The 12,501-nt window shown below is 44.8% G+C and overlaps 1 protein-coding gene and 1 pseudogene across 1 annotated transcript in view; one reads left to right on the top strand and one right to left on the bottom strand.

Moving 5' to 3' along the window:
• The window catches only part of adcy2b (adenylate cyclase 2b (brain)), a 422,964-nt gene that overhangs the window by 378,264 nt on the left and 32,199 nt on the right, over positions 1-12,501 (top strand). The gene's annotated exons all lie outside the window — the stretch shown is intronic.
• On the bottom strand, positions 10,222-12,443 carry LOC144504293 (protein CDV3 homolog A-like; annotated as a pseudogene).

The raw sequence follows: 12,501 nt of genomic DNA, 5'->3' as shown, positions 1-12,501 counted from the left end.
GTTCGCTTAAGGATGGCCTTCATCTTTCCTTGCTGGTGGCTGAAATAGAGGGAAGAGATAATTAGTGATCAACTAGGCAGGCTCCAACAACGTAAATCATTCACAATCATTGTCTGCTTGTGGCTGATGTGTACTGGGTGGACCCTCACTGACTTGTTGTGGGAGACTGATCTTACCTTCGACACAGGAACAGCTCTGCTACCTGTACCTTGTGGGTGGAGAATGTTTTCAACTCTGGGGTCTCCTCTCTGGTCTTCACTCTCTTCCTTCTGTTGCGGACTCTAATGGACTCTAACCATTAGGCTGCCTGATGCCCTAATGAAAGTGAGTTTGGCGTGTGTAGAAGTTTCACTTTCTCTGACAGATCAGATGATTCATTATTTTCCTACACTGCAGGGTGGTCCTTTTTTGTTGGCCACAGGTGCTGACATCCCTTGCAAACTCCTCCCAGCCTGAGGTGGTCAGGTGAGAGGACCTACAGCTCCCACCCCAAGAAAATAGGACCTCTCACCTTTCCTGGACAGCCTGGAGGAGAAATCCTACTGAATACAGAGTTTGGTTCTTTTGAGCACTAATGAGAACCAGAACCAAACAACACACCTGGCCTACAGTACGTGAATACTTATGCAGATGCTAAATGTGGTACCAGGACCTTCAACCTAAAAGGGTATTGGTGGATGTGGTTAAGTCCCTGCCTTCCCATCACAAGATTCAATGAGCACCTCACTGATACATAATTAATGAGCTGAAAACAGAAGATTGCATGGATTTATCCAACTCCTTGCCCAGTGGGAATCACAGCAACTTTCCCACCCACCATTACCAGAATGGAAAATTCCACTCATTTTCTTAATACCAACCCTCATAGATCAGATTGCTTCTGTTGTTGGTTGAGATGCCAGATGGAACACTAGGGGCTGATGCTTTGCTACTGAGGCACAAGCTGCAGAAACATGGTGTAAAAGGAGGGTCCAAGAGAATTGGCATTAAGAAATTGTAGTTGCAAGCCCCATGGCAGCCCAGAAGAAAGTATTTTTCCATTTAAAGAGAGGAATGAGAACATGAAAGGCAGCCCCCACAATTAGGTCAGAATGGATTACCCTCCATCACAATATATTTACATTTTTTAAACAGTTTCTCCACCCTACCTCGTGTAGACTCCAGGGACCCTGCAGACCTCAGCAGTGGCCACTGCCCCTCGTGACACTGCTGAGTCTGTTTCTGGCTGTCTGACTGGCCAGCAACTCTCCTGGGTGAGCAGCCATTCTGCACAGGTCAGCAAACCTGGTGACAGCTTATTTGTGAGCTGCTGCTAATAAAATCAAGGTGGTAGACTTGCCAGCTGACTTGCCAATTGTGCATGTTATCAACACAATTTAATCCACTGTTGGGACTCTGACTTGATTGACAAAATTCTGCTCAATTGCAATCTGGGATGCACAACTTGAAAAGTTGGTGGTCGCAGATTCAATAGCAACTTTTAAAATAATATTGGATAAATACTTAGAGAATAGTGTTAGGGGAATGGAGCAGTGGAGTGGGCTTAATTGGATAGCTCTACCAAAGAGCCAACCAAGTTAGGATGGCTAACTCTCCTCCATCTGTGCTGTACCATTCTATCATTCTATGATAACAGTTGAGAGGGAAGGTGGACCTACACTGATTACCTTCCGAGAATGACTGACACAGTGATCACTAAGCAAATATGAAATTGGAAGCAACTAAGGAAAAAGGCTGTAATTTGATCAATGGAGACTCTTTGCAACACAACAACAATGGATGTTGCTGCCATGCACTTGTAGCTAGGAGAACCGGAGACAGAAGTCCAGGACAGGATTAAATGTGTCAATTGGTTGCTAACTTACTTGCATTAGAGGCACAAGAAAATTATGACAGTGGGCTAGCAATGTATCGAAGATGCTTCTCTCAATATGTCCATTGAAGATTCCAGAAAGCTTGATACACTGCAACCAGGGCTGGTTGTTGGTAAATTCCCCCTGCCCTTTAGCCAGTTGCTAACATTAAAAAGCAGCCTATGTTTAAAGTCACGTTAAAAAAACTCAAGGAGCCCCACTTCCCCTGGTAAAGCTGCTTCCCATCAGATGTGATAGCATCAAATATTCACTGCATCATTAGGTATTCCATCAATTATAAATCTGCTCCCAACTCCAGAAACATCCTAGAAAATAATGATAATTCCCTGGCTTCTTTTCCCTGCTAGTAACCATCTTCTTCAACCCCTCTTCCTAGCCTCAATATCCTGGGGGTTACCACTGATCAGAAACTGAACTGGACTAACCATATAAATACTGCGGCTGTAAGAGCAGGTCAGAGGCTAGGAATCCTGTGATAAGTCACCTCCTGACTTTCCAAAGTCTGTCCATAATCTATAAGGCACATTTCAGGAGTGTGATGGAATACTCTCCACTTGCCTGGATGAGTGCAACTACAATAACATTCAAGAAGCTCTATACCATCCAGAACAAAAAAGCCTGCTTGATTGGCATCCGTTCCACAAACATTCACTCCCTCAACCACTATCACACTGTAGCATCAGTATGTACCTTCCACAAGATACACTGCAACAACTTACCAAGGCTCCTTAGACAGCACCTTCCAAACCCAGGATAAGACCATAAGACGTAGGAGCAGAATTAGGCCACTCTGCCCATCAGGTCTGCTCCACCATTCAATCATGGCTGATATTTTTCTCATCCCCATTCTCCTGCCTTTTCCCCATAACACCTGATCCCCTTCATAATCAAGAACCTATCTATCTCTGTCTTAAAGACACTCAATGACCTGGCCTCCACAGCCTTCTGCAGCAAAGAGTTCCACAGATTCACCACTCTCTGGCTGAAGAAATTCCTCCTCATCTCTGTTTTAAAGAATCGTCCCTTTGGTCTGAATTTGTGCCCTCTGGTTCTAGTTTTTCCTATTAGTGGAAACATCCTCTCCACGTCCACTCTATCCAGGCCTCATAGTATCCTGTAAGTTTCAATAAGATCCCCCTCATCCTTCTAAACACCAACGAGTACAGACCCAGAGTCCTCAATCATTCCTCATACGACAAGCGCTTCATTCACTACCATCTAAAAGGACAAGGGCAGCAAGTAAATGGGAACACCACCACCTGGAAGTTCTCCTCCAAGCCACTCACCATCCAGACTAGGAAATATATTGCCATTCCTTCATTGTCACTCGGTTAAAATCCTGGAACTTCCTGCTTAATGACACCATGAGTGTATCACCACATAGACTGCAGCTGTTTAAGAAGACAGTTCATCACTACCTTTTCAAGAGCAATTAGGAATGGGCAATGAATGCTGGCCAAATCTGCGATGCCTACATCCCGTGTATGAGATAAAAACATCATCTGTGTTTCATCAGAAATAACTCTTCAAATGCAGATAATAAAAATAGAACAAAACTCACTCCAACTTATAAATCAAAGAAAGGGTCTAATAAAGAAACATCATTACTCCAAACTTGGAGCCTCACCCTAGGCCAATCCAAGCTCCATACAATTCTGCACAGGTTCTTATTTATAGTGAGTCAGTTGGTCAGCTGACTATTACATCATTCTGTAATTGGTTCAATGGTTTACTGGGTCAGCTGACCCTTACACCTTGTTACCGTTGGTCACATTACATCCAGTACAAAGTTGTCACCGGTTACATTCTAACAGATTCCCTTTATTTTTAATTTTTTTTTCAAAATAATTTAAGACAACTATCCTCCAGTATTCTTAATAACTTTCCAGTACCTGCACCCCTTTTTGTAAAACAGTCGGATACCTGTAGATTTGTACCAACCCAGTTAAGTTTGGAAACTTCCTCCAGCATTTGTTTAATGCTGGCCTAAGCAATTCTGAGTCATTTTTCTGTTACACCTTTTGTTGAGTGAACATTGTCCATGTAACACTCAATTGGTACTTACCCGATGTTCCCATAAAAAATAATTCTGTTAATGTGTCAGACAAATATATCCCCATATCCAACACTTCTAATAACACTAGGGTTTCAGCTGCCAATGTAGTTTTGATTACCCTTTTTAGTTTCTTTGCTTCCCAGGCCAAGGGGCAACATTTTCCTTCCTTACCTACCAGGAATATTATGAAACCAGCACCGCTTGAATGTCCATCTGGTAGATTGGCATGTGAGGCATCACTGAGCACAACCAACTTCGTATCTTCCAGTTCTCCTAGTGCTGGGAATTTAATCACACATTTCTCTAATTTTAGCTTTTTTAATGTTTTATTAGCCTGCAAGATCTCTGGCGTGCCTCAACATATTATTGAGCTCTCGGACATTATAGCTCCCATCTGGACTTGTTTGTGTGCATAGCCAATTTAACTGTCCTATCATTCTCCTCAACAATTCTGTTTCTTTTTCGTTGGCCCGTTCCTCTTTTTCCATTGACCTTTCTCTAGTGATGGGAATGAAGTCAATACTGTTTAGATATCCCTGTTGACTCACCAATACACCAGAGGTACATTGTTGGATATCAAGGCCAAGATATCGAAAGGCACCAGCTGCTTGACTCCCTACTTTAAATTCTGTTTTCAGCTTCTCAATTATCCTTTTTTCAAATTCTTCTGTGTCACCCCATTGGAAATCATCCACATGCATCACAAAAATTCCAGCTAATTTTCCTTTAGCCTTCCAGTAAAACATTGCTGGATCTGCTTTTAACCGGACACAGCCAGTCTTCAGCAATACAGATCGTACAGAGAAATCCCAAACCCTTGATGCATCACTTAACCCATATATGTATTTGTTCAATTTCCATAAATGTCCCTGTGTATTACCTGCTTCTTTGGGTGGCCTCAAAAAACTTGTCTCTGAAATGTTTCTCTCTGCAGAAGTGCTGCTTTGATATTAATTGATTTACACATCCAATTATTAGATGCTAGTACAGCAAAAAAAAAATTTCAGTGTCACTTTCCCTGCTGTGGGTGAGTCAACCCTAATGTCTCTCCCATCCAAAAGTTCCTCATACCCACGGGCTACTAATCTGGCTTTAGCTTTATATGTTCCAGTTTGCAAAAATTTCTCTGTGCAAACCCATCTATGGGGCAAAGCAAGCTGCCCATCATCTGGTACCTCGGTGTATACCCCAAACTCCTTCCAACTGTCCAGCTCCCTTTGTTTGGCCTCTCTTACTTCTGCGAGCTCCATTTTGTTTGCAGCTATCAATACTTCCTTATCATGGGGGCTTCTCCTTCTATTCCTATCATTGGTTTGATTCCTAGCCTTGTTAAACTCTGGCCTCCACTGCAGTGTCTGTTTCTGACAGGGCTGCTACTCTCAGACCGCTGTTCTCTGTTGACTCACCTTCGGGCACAGATTCTTGACCTTTTTCCTGGGTTCACGAATGCTTACTGTCTCATCCTCAGGACTTAGATCTCACTTTTATTGTTTCCATCTGTCCACCCATTTTCTCAATCTATAGCTTCGGTTTCTTGCCCTCGCTCTTGGATGTTGAGCCAGTGTTTGTACTTTCCTGAGGCCTTTCCTGCTTTCCCAATATAGTGGCATCCCTCCACTCTCTTGACCCTTTGGGTATGTATGATACCACTGTGCCGACTTTGGGTGGCTGAACCTTTGAAGTAGCAGCTTCATCTCCTGCTTCACTAGTACTTTGTTGATCATCAGATTCCCTCTCATCTATTGTTAAGTGATCCTCATAATAACTCAGGGTATGTGCATATGAGGTACAAGATGCTTCCTGCACTTCTGCATCTTGCTCAGATGCTTCAAATTCATACCCAAGTCCCACTACTCTCGAAGAGTGGGCTCACACTGGTTACCGTGTTGTACTATAAGTACCTTGCTGTCTGTTCCTGTCACTTTCCCGGGCCCTTTCCATTTTTTTTGCCCTCTCTTTTATAGTAGACCCTATCCCCTTCCTCAAAGTATACCCCTGATGGTCTTTTGCGATGTCTTAGGGCCATTCTTATCCGTTCTGAAACCTCAGCCTTAATGAAGGCCTTTCTCCCTGCATGCATAGCGTTTAAGTGTGCAGAAAACATGGAGCTAATGCTTGTCCCTTCTAGCGCCAGGGGAGCATCTGTTAATACTGACGGCAACTTTGGGTTCCTCCGTATACCAACTGGTACGGACTATAGCCCCCCACCATTTGTAACAAATTTTTCACGTACACTGCCTATGCTAATGCAAACTGCAATTTACAGCCCGGTTGATCCTTCAAAGTTTCAACATTCATCTATAACCGCGTGATTCCTTTCACAGAGGCCATTGCTGAATGGGCTCTCTGCTGCAGTGTGCATTACTACAATATTTAAATTTTCGCACATATCTTGAAGCTCATCATTTGCGAATTCGCCCCCATTGTCCGACAAAAATTTAGACGGTGCCCCCAATCCTGTTCCAATCCAGTGGATCATAATTTTATCTATAATGGTATTTTTATCTTTGCTGTAAATCACCGTGGATATACTAAACCAGGTGGCCATGTCCACAAAGTGCAATAGATAGCGCCTTTGTCCGAATGATCCAAATCCAGCAAATAATTACCTCACAGGACCTGAAGCTTTCTTTTGGGAACCATTCTTCTTGTTTAGAGTAAAATCTATGGGTACCACACAGGCAGACTGCTTTTCTATTCCGCACAACAGCTTGATTCTTCTGCCAGAGCTCTGCTTTGCAATTGGGCGTGGATATAATCGATGTCCCTAAAGTGATAGTCTCCAATTTGCTCAACGAACTATCTGTTTCATCCTGCCACTAGGCTAATCTGCATCTCACAAGTCTGTAGCTAAAACGCTTAAAATCCAACTCTTTCCTTTTCATTTCATTCTAACTCCTGAACGGAAGCAATATCCTAACCTACAGGTAGTGCTGTGAAGCACAGTGCCCCCCACAAGTGAGATGAATGCCCTGCTATTTCAGCCCAATGCTTTTAATGTAAAAGAATTGGATATTTCTACAAACTGTGCAAGGCCAACCGGATGCACAGAAGACTTAAAGATGATTCATTGAGGTCAAGACTGCACACCAAGAGGCCACACAGCTATGCTTCTTGGGTGGGGGTCAAAGATCCTGGAGTTTTATATTGGACTGCAGACATTTCAGTTAACATCCATCTCACAAACCTTAAACTGAACGTGGGAACCAGTGTTATGCTCCTATTGGACAGAGAAGCATAGCTCTGGCAGCGAACAAGAGACTCACCACTCTGTGGGCATGCTTCTGGAACCACTAAGGTATGATAGCAAACAGATCTTCGAGCTGATGTATGTCATTTATAACCAATCGTTTTCTCTATTGAGCAGAGATGCCTGTGTAGCCCTGATTCTTGGCAAAATGACAGAAGATGTTGAGAAACCACAGCCATAATTATACAGGACTGCAAGTTCCAGAGAGCTCAAACAAAAAAGAGATTCCTGGCTGGGACTTTAGTTCTGAACTATTTTCTCTCTTTGCAGAGCATGTTTGTCCATTGTTGTTAGAGATATCAGAAAGGTTTCAGTGGTCAGACCAGCCAACCACTCTGATGGTTACCACTATGTCTCCAATGAAGGATATCTAACACTCAACAACCAGAAGAGCCTCAACATCCACCTCTGATGACGGTAGATAAGATCAATGCTGCAACCACAGAGCAACTGCTGCAACTCCAAGCCAGCAGGAGAATGCCACAGAAACAAGTATCAGACATCAATTATGAACAGTACATCACAAAGCCAAATGCAAAGGTGAGCTTGTTAAAAAAAGAATGATAATTTTCCATCACAGAAGACATCATGATGACCCACATGACGAAAGAAAAAAGGAAGATTGACATGGAGATGAGCACAAGGCTAGTCCACCCCACAAGAACAAGATGGAACAACAACCACCTATCACCACAACTGCCAAGTTGACAAAGAATGGTTCAATACAGAGGAATGGAAAAAGAGGATGAAAAAAATACCCAGATGCCAGGAGAACCTCCAAATCAACTGAGTTGATCTACACAGACAGAACCTATGATTCCTCCAGGCAGTTGAGGACTTGCACTTTGTGGAGCCCTGTGTTCACCTTCATTTCTGGCCCCCCACAATGATGTCACACCCTGACCCAATGATGTAATTCCCTGCCCCCAATAATGTTGTGTCCCAATAATGTTGACATGTGCATTTCAAATGCTAAATTGTTATTTGTCTTACTTTAGTCAGTGTTCACCCCTCAAGAATTAATGGAAGTTGTCTACTCAGATCAGCATTTTATATTTCGAATTAATATTGCTAAAAGTGACGATGTAGACATTTAGAAACAGTTTGTAAAGCTTCCTAAAAAGTAACTTGTGTTGGTAGGCACTCGCTGGTGTGCAAATTCAAGCCAGGCTACAATATAAGGTGCAAATAAAAAATCAGGAGGGCGATTCTCCGATCTCGCCGTGCTGTTAGTAGATTGTGCTGGTCTAGGAGAATAGCATGTGGGTCTAAAAATCGGTTTTGCACACCGCGTCAAACAGTTTGCAAGTCTCCTGGCCTCGTGCCCCTCCTGGCACAAACTGGATAGCATCCAGAAAGGGTGGGAGGCCAGTTAGCATATTTAAAGTAGCATTTAAATATGCATAGCCCATTCAAATACCAGTTCATGGAATTCACAGCCTTTTGGCATGGCACGATAATGTCGCAAATCACTACTGGCCTCCCAGGTGAAGCTCCTGGGTGGTCAGGAGTATGGCCAGAAGGTGCTCATTGGGCAGTGTCCACCTGGCATTGCCCAACTGGCACACTGGACAGCCCAGCAGTGGCCACTGGACAGCCCGGCGGTACCATTTGGGCATCGCCAGCATGCCTGGGACAGTGCTGAGTGGGTGGGGCTTGAGTGGGGGCCATGAGGGGGTAGGGGCTGTGCAGGCAAGGTTTGTTAGGGGTAAGGGTTCGTGCAGTTTAAAGGTTTAAAGTTTATTTATTAGTGTCACAAGTAGGCTTACATTAAAACTGCAATGAAGTTACTGTGAAAATCCCCTAGCCGCCACACTCCGGCGCCTGTTCGGGTACACTGAGGGAGAATTTAGCATGGCCAATCTACCTAACCAGCACATCTTTCGGACTGTGGGAGGAAATCGGAACACCCGGAGGAAATTGGAACACCCGAAGGAAACCTACGCAGACACGGGGAGAACGTGCAGACTCCACACAGACAGTGACCCAAGCCGGGAATCAAATCCAGGTCCCTGGCGCTGTGAGGCACCTGTGCTAACCACTGTGCCACCATGTTGCCTTCGATGGGTTGGATCGTGAGGGCAGTCTGGATGAGGGGTCGTGTTGGGGGTCTTGATCGGGGGCATGTCAGGGGTCTTGATGGGGGGCATGTTGGGGGTCAGGCAGCGGTCCAGTTCCGGTGCAAAACTCCCAACTCTCCAAACAAAGTGATTGAGTGCGGGAGGATTGCAAGGTGGAGTGCGCCTGAGATGCTGTTGCAGATCACTCCATTATTTTCGCTGTTATGACACTTAGAAATTCTTGTGATGAACTCCCCCCCGCCCCACCACCAAGGTTTTTGAAAACAGTTAAAATCCATTTTATATTGTGTTAAAAATGTGAAATCTTCAAACTCAAATTCTGTTGTTTCCCACTTTAAATATTAGTATTTAAATATTTTTTCCCGAAGAAAAGGTAGTATAAACCTTAACTTTTAGAAGAAGATTTTTATAGAAGAGAGTGCAGTTGCGCTGGAATGATTGGGTCCGAGCATTTTGTATCCACACAGTATTAAGGCACAGCCCAGTGTTTAGATATCAATAGCATGAGAAAGCACAAGGTAAGGAAAACTCTGATTAAAGTTGGCGTTAAATTTAAAATCTGGTCTTACCTGGTGGGTTGAAGAGGATCTCTCGGACCCTACCCTCTCTGACTGGGTTCCTGCTCACCCCTTCCTTCCTAAACAAGGGTGGCCAAAGGCTGGTTTGGGAGCTAGTCACCTTTGAAAAGCTCAACATTCAAATAGGAAGCAGGAATATAAACAAATGGAGCACTTAATGGCTGCATTTTTATTCTTTATTTCAAAAAGTGACTGAAACTTCATTCAAACCTTTTTCAGTTCCAGTCCATGGCAGATGACAGCAGCTATTGTGATTCAGGCTTAAAATTCCCATGATGCCTTGCAGATGCCTCATTTACCCGCAGGAATCTATCCCAGATCAATTAAAATCTTTCTGGCATTGTGAGGTGAAGACAGTTGGATTACATCTATATTAGTTATCTCAGATGGAATGCAGAGCACCAGTCTGTAAAATAGGCACAAACATTTGCTGCTCCCCAAGAACAAACTGGTTGCCAAGTTCTGAACGGACTGACTTTAAGAACCATCCTCTCTGGGTCCGTTTTTGGATTTCACCATCTCAAAGGTCTTTTCCATTTCTTTTTCTTTTCTGATTTCTACATGCTTCGCAGAAGCCCCTAGGGTTGGTAACAATGCATCATTGTAAATCTCTGCTGGTCCTTGTGATTATGTTCTTCTCACATTACCTGATTTGGCTGCAATAAACGCCAAATGGCTTTGATTCTGGCGTTTCTGCAACCTCAACGACAGATACTGGTGCTGGAGTTATCTTGTTCCAGGGCCCCACTGTCTTGTCTCCTTCTTTATACGAGATATACAAGATGGGGTGGCACGGTGGCACTGCTGCCTCACAGCACCAGGGACCCGGATTCAATTCTGGCCTCAGGCCACTGTCTGTGTGGAGCTTGCACATTCTCCCTGAGTCTGCGTGGGTTTCCTCCGGATGCTCCGGTTTCCTCCCACAGTCCAAAGACGTGCAGGTTAGGTGGATTGGCCATGTTAATTTGCCCCTTAGTGTGCAGATTAGGGGATTAGCTGGGTAAAATGCGTGGAGTTACAGGGATACAATGCGGGTTGGTCCTGGTTAAGATGTTGCTGCATATGTGATGGACAGATGGCCTCGTTCTGCTCTGAAGGGGCTCTATGGATTCTCTGCCATCTTCACCCTGATCATCTTTAATTCTTCTCATCGTCTTCTTCCTCTCTTTCATCCCTGATTTGTAATTGATGGATTCTCAAGCTACTGTAATCAACTTCTGGGTGACTTTCGCTGGCTCCCAGTCTCTCCAACACCCACCATGTTGCCCTGAGTCACTGAGCCGGGATGGCTGTGAGTGGATAGCTTCAGCCCAGCCCCAACACCTTGTTTGATGAGCTGCTCCAGGTCAACTTCCTTTTGCTCAAGTCAGGCTCCTTCCATTCTTCATCCTCCCTGACCCACTCCTGTTGGGGATCATCACACTCGCTCTTGGAACCTGCTTTTTCTCCTCCACTTTCTTGGCCACTCTGGGGACCGATACCGCTTCAGTGGGATCTGACACTACCAGCTGAGGGAGATAGTGGTGGCAGGCAGGGTGGGTGCAGAGGTAGGACGAGGGAGAGGGTGGGGGCCTCAATCAACACCACGGCTTTGGTCAGCCTAGTGGAAGGTGCCGCCTTGGCCAATTTGGTTTTGCCTTTCTTCTTCTTGTCACTTTTGGTGAAGAAATTGTCGTTCTCTTGCCTTCCCGCTCAGCAATGCTGGGCTAGGAGTCGGGGCTGGGCTGAAGCCGGACGCTCATGGTCATCCCGACCCGGTGACTCAGGAAGACAAGGCGTTGCAGGAGAAACCGGGAGTCAGCCAGAGCCACCCAGAACAGACTGGACAGGGGCATGAAAACCAGGGACAGCATTGGCAATGGATGGTCCGCACCTTTTTACCACTTGTGTTACTGGATTTGCCAACCTGAAATCTCACTGGGAGGTTGCAACATCTACACCTTCCCATCTGTTGCCAGTGCACAGTATAATCCAAACCCGAGGGTTTTAATTGGGGATTGAGTAAATTGTGACTCACAGAGTTGCACGCTCTAAGGAGGCTTGACCAATCAGAGTCTAATGTTGCTCATCAGACTCTGATTGCTTGCCGATAGGCTCAAGAAATAAGCCTATCAGCAAATGCAGAGTTATCAGGCTCTGATTGCTGCCCCTACAGCCACCGGCCAGCACGGGGGGGAGGGCCCCTATCGGTGGGGCCCCGTATCTAGGCACGATGTGTTTTGTTGCAAGTCCACCCCTGCTTCCAGGAGCAGTCCATACATGATGTGGAAGTATTATAAGGCATCCAGACTGCCTGAACTAATAAACTCAGAGATTTGAAATGAGGAGATAGGGCAGGAATGTAAATGCAAGGGGTAACTGCAATCAATTGAAGTACATTGGTTAAAGACTTGAGTGGGAGGTGTAGTATAAGGGTTTGCCACATAGAAGGTTAAAGTGGGACAGAGTAGAGTACCACCCACAGAGTAGAGTACCACCCACAGAGTGATTTACGAGAACACGAGACCCTCACCTTTGGGGTCAGTCTAGTTGTAGTGAGCCAATTACACAAGCAAACATGGAGACAGCTCCTAGCTTGACCCCTTTTGCTGCATATTTGTTCATAGTTCTTGGAGTTAATAAATACTTTTAGTTAACCTACTTAAGATTATGAAGACTTCAT

The sequence above is a fragment of the Mustelus asterias genome, chromosome 2 (genome assembly GCF_964213995.1).
Source record: "Mustelus asterias chromosome 2, sMusAst1.hap1.1, whole genome shotgun sequence".
Classification (NCBI taxonomy): domain Eukaryota; kingdom Metazoa; phylum Chordata; class Chondrichthyes; order Carcharhiniformes; family Triakidae; genus Mustelus; species Mustelus asterias.
The sequence above is the reverse complement of the archived record's forward strand: the minus strand, read 5'-3'. Positions and strand labels throughout refer to the sequence as shown.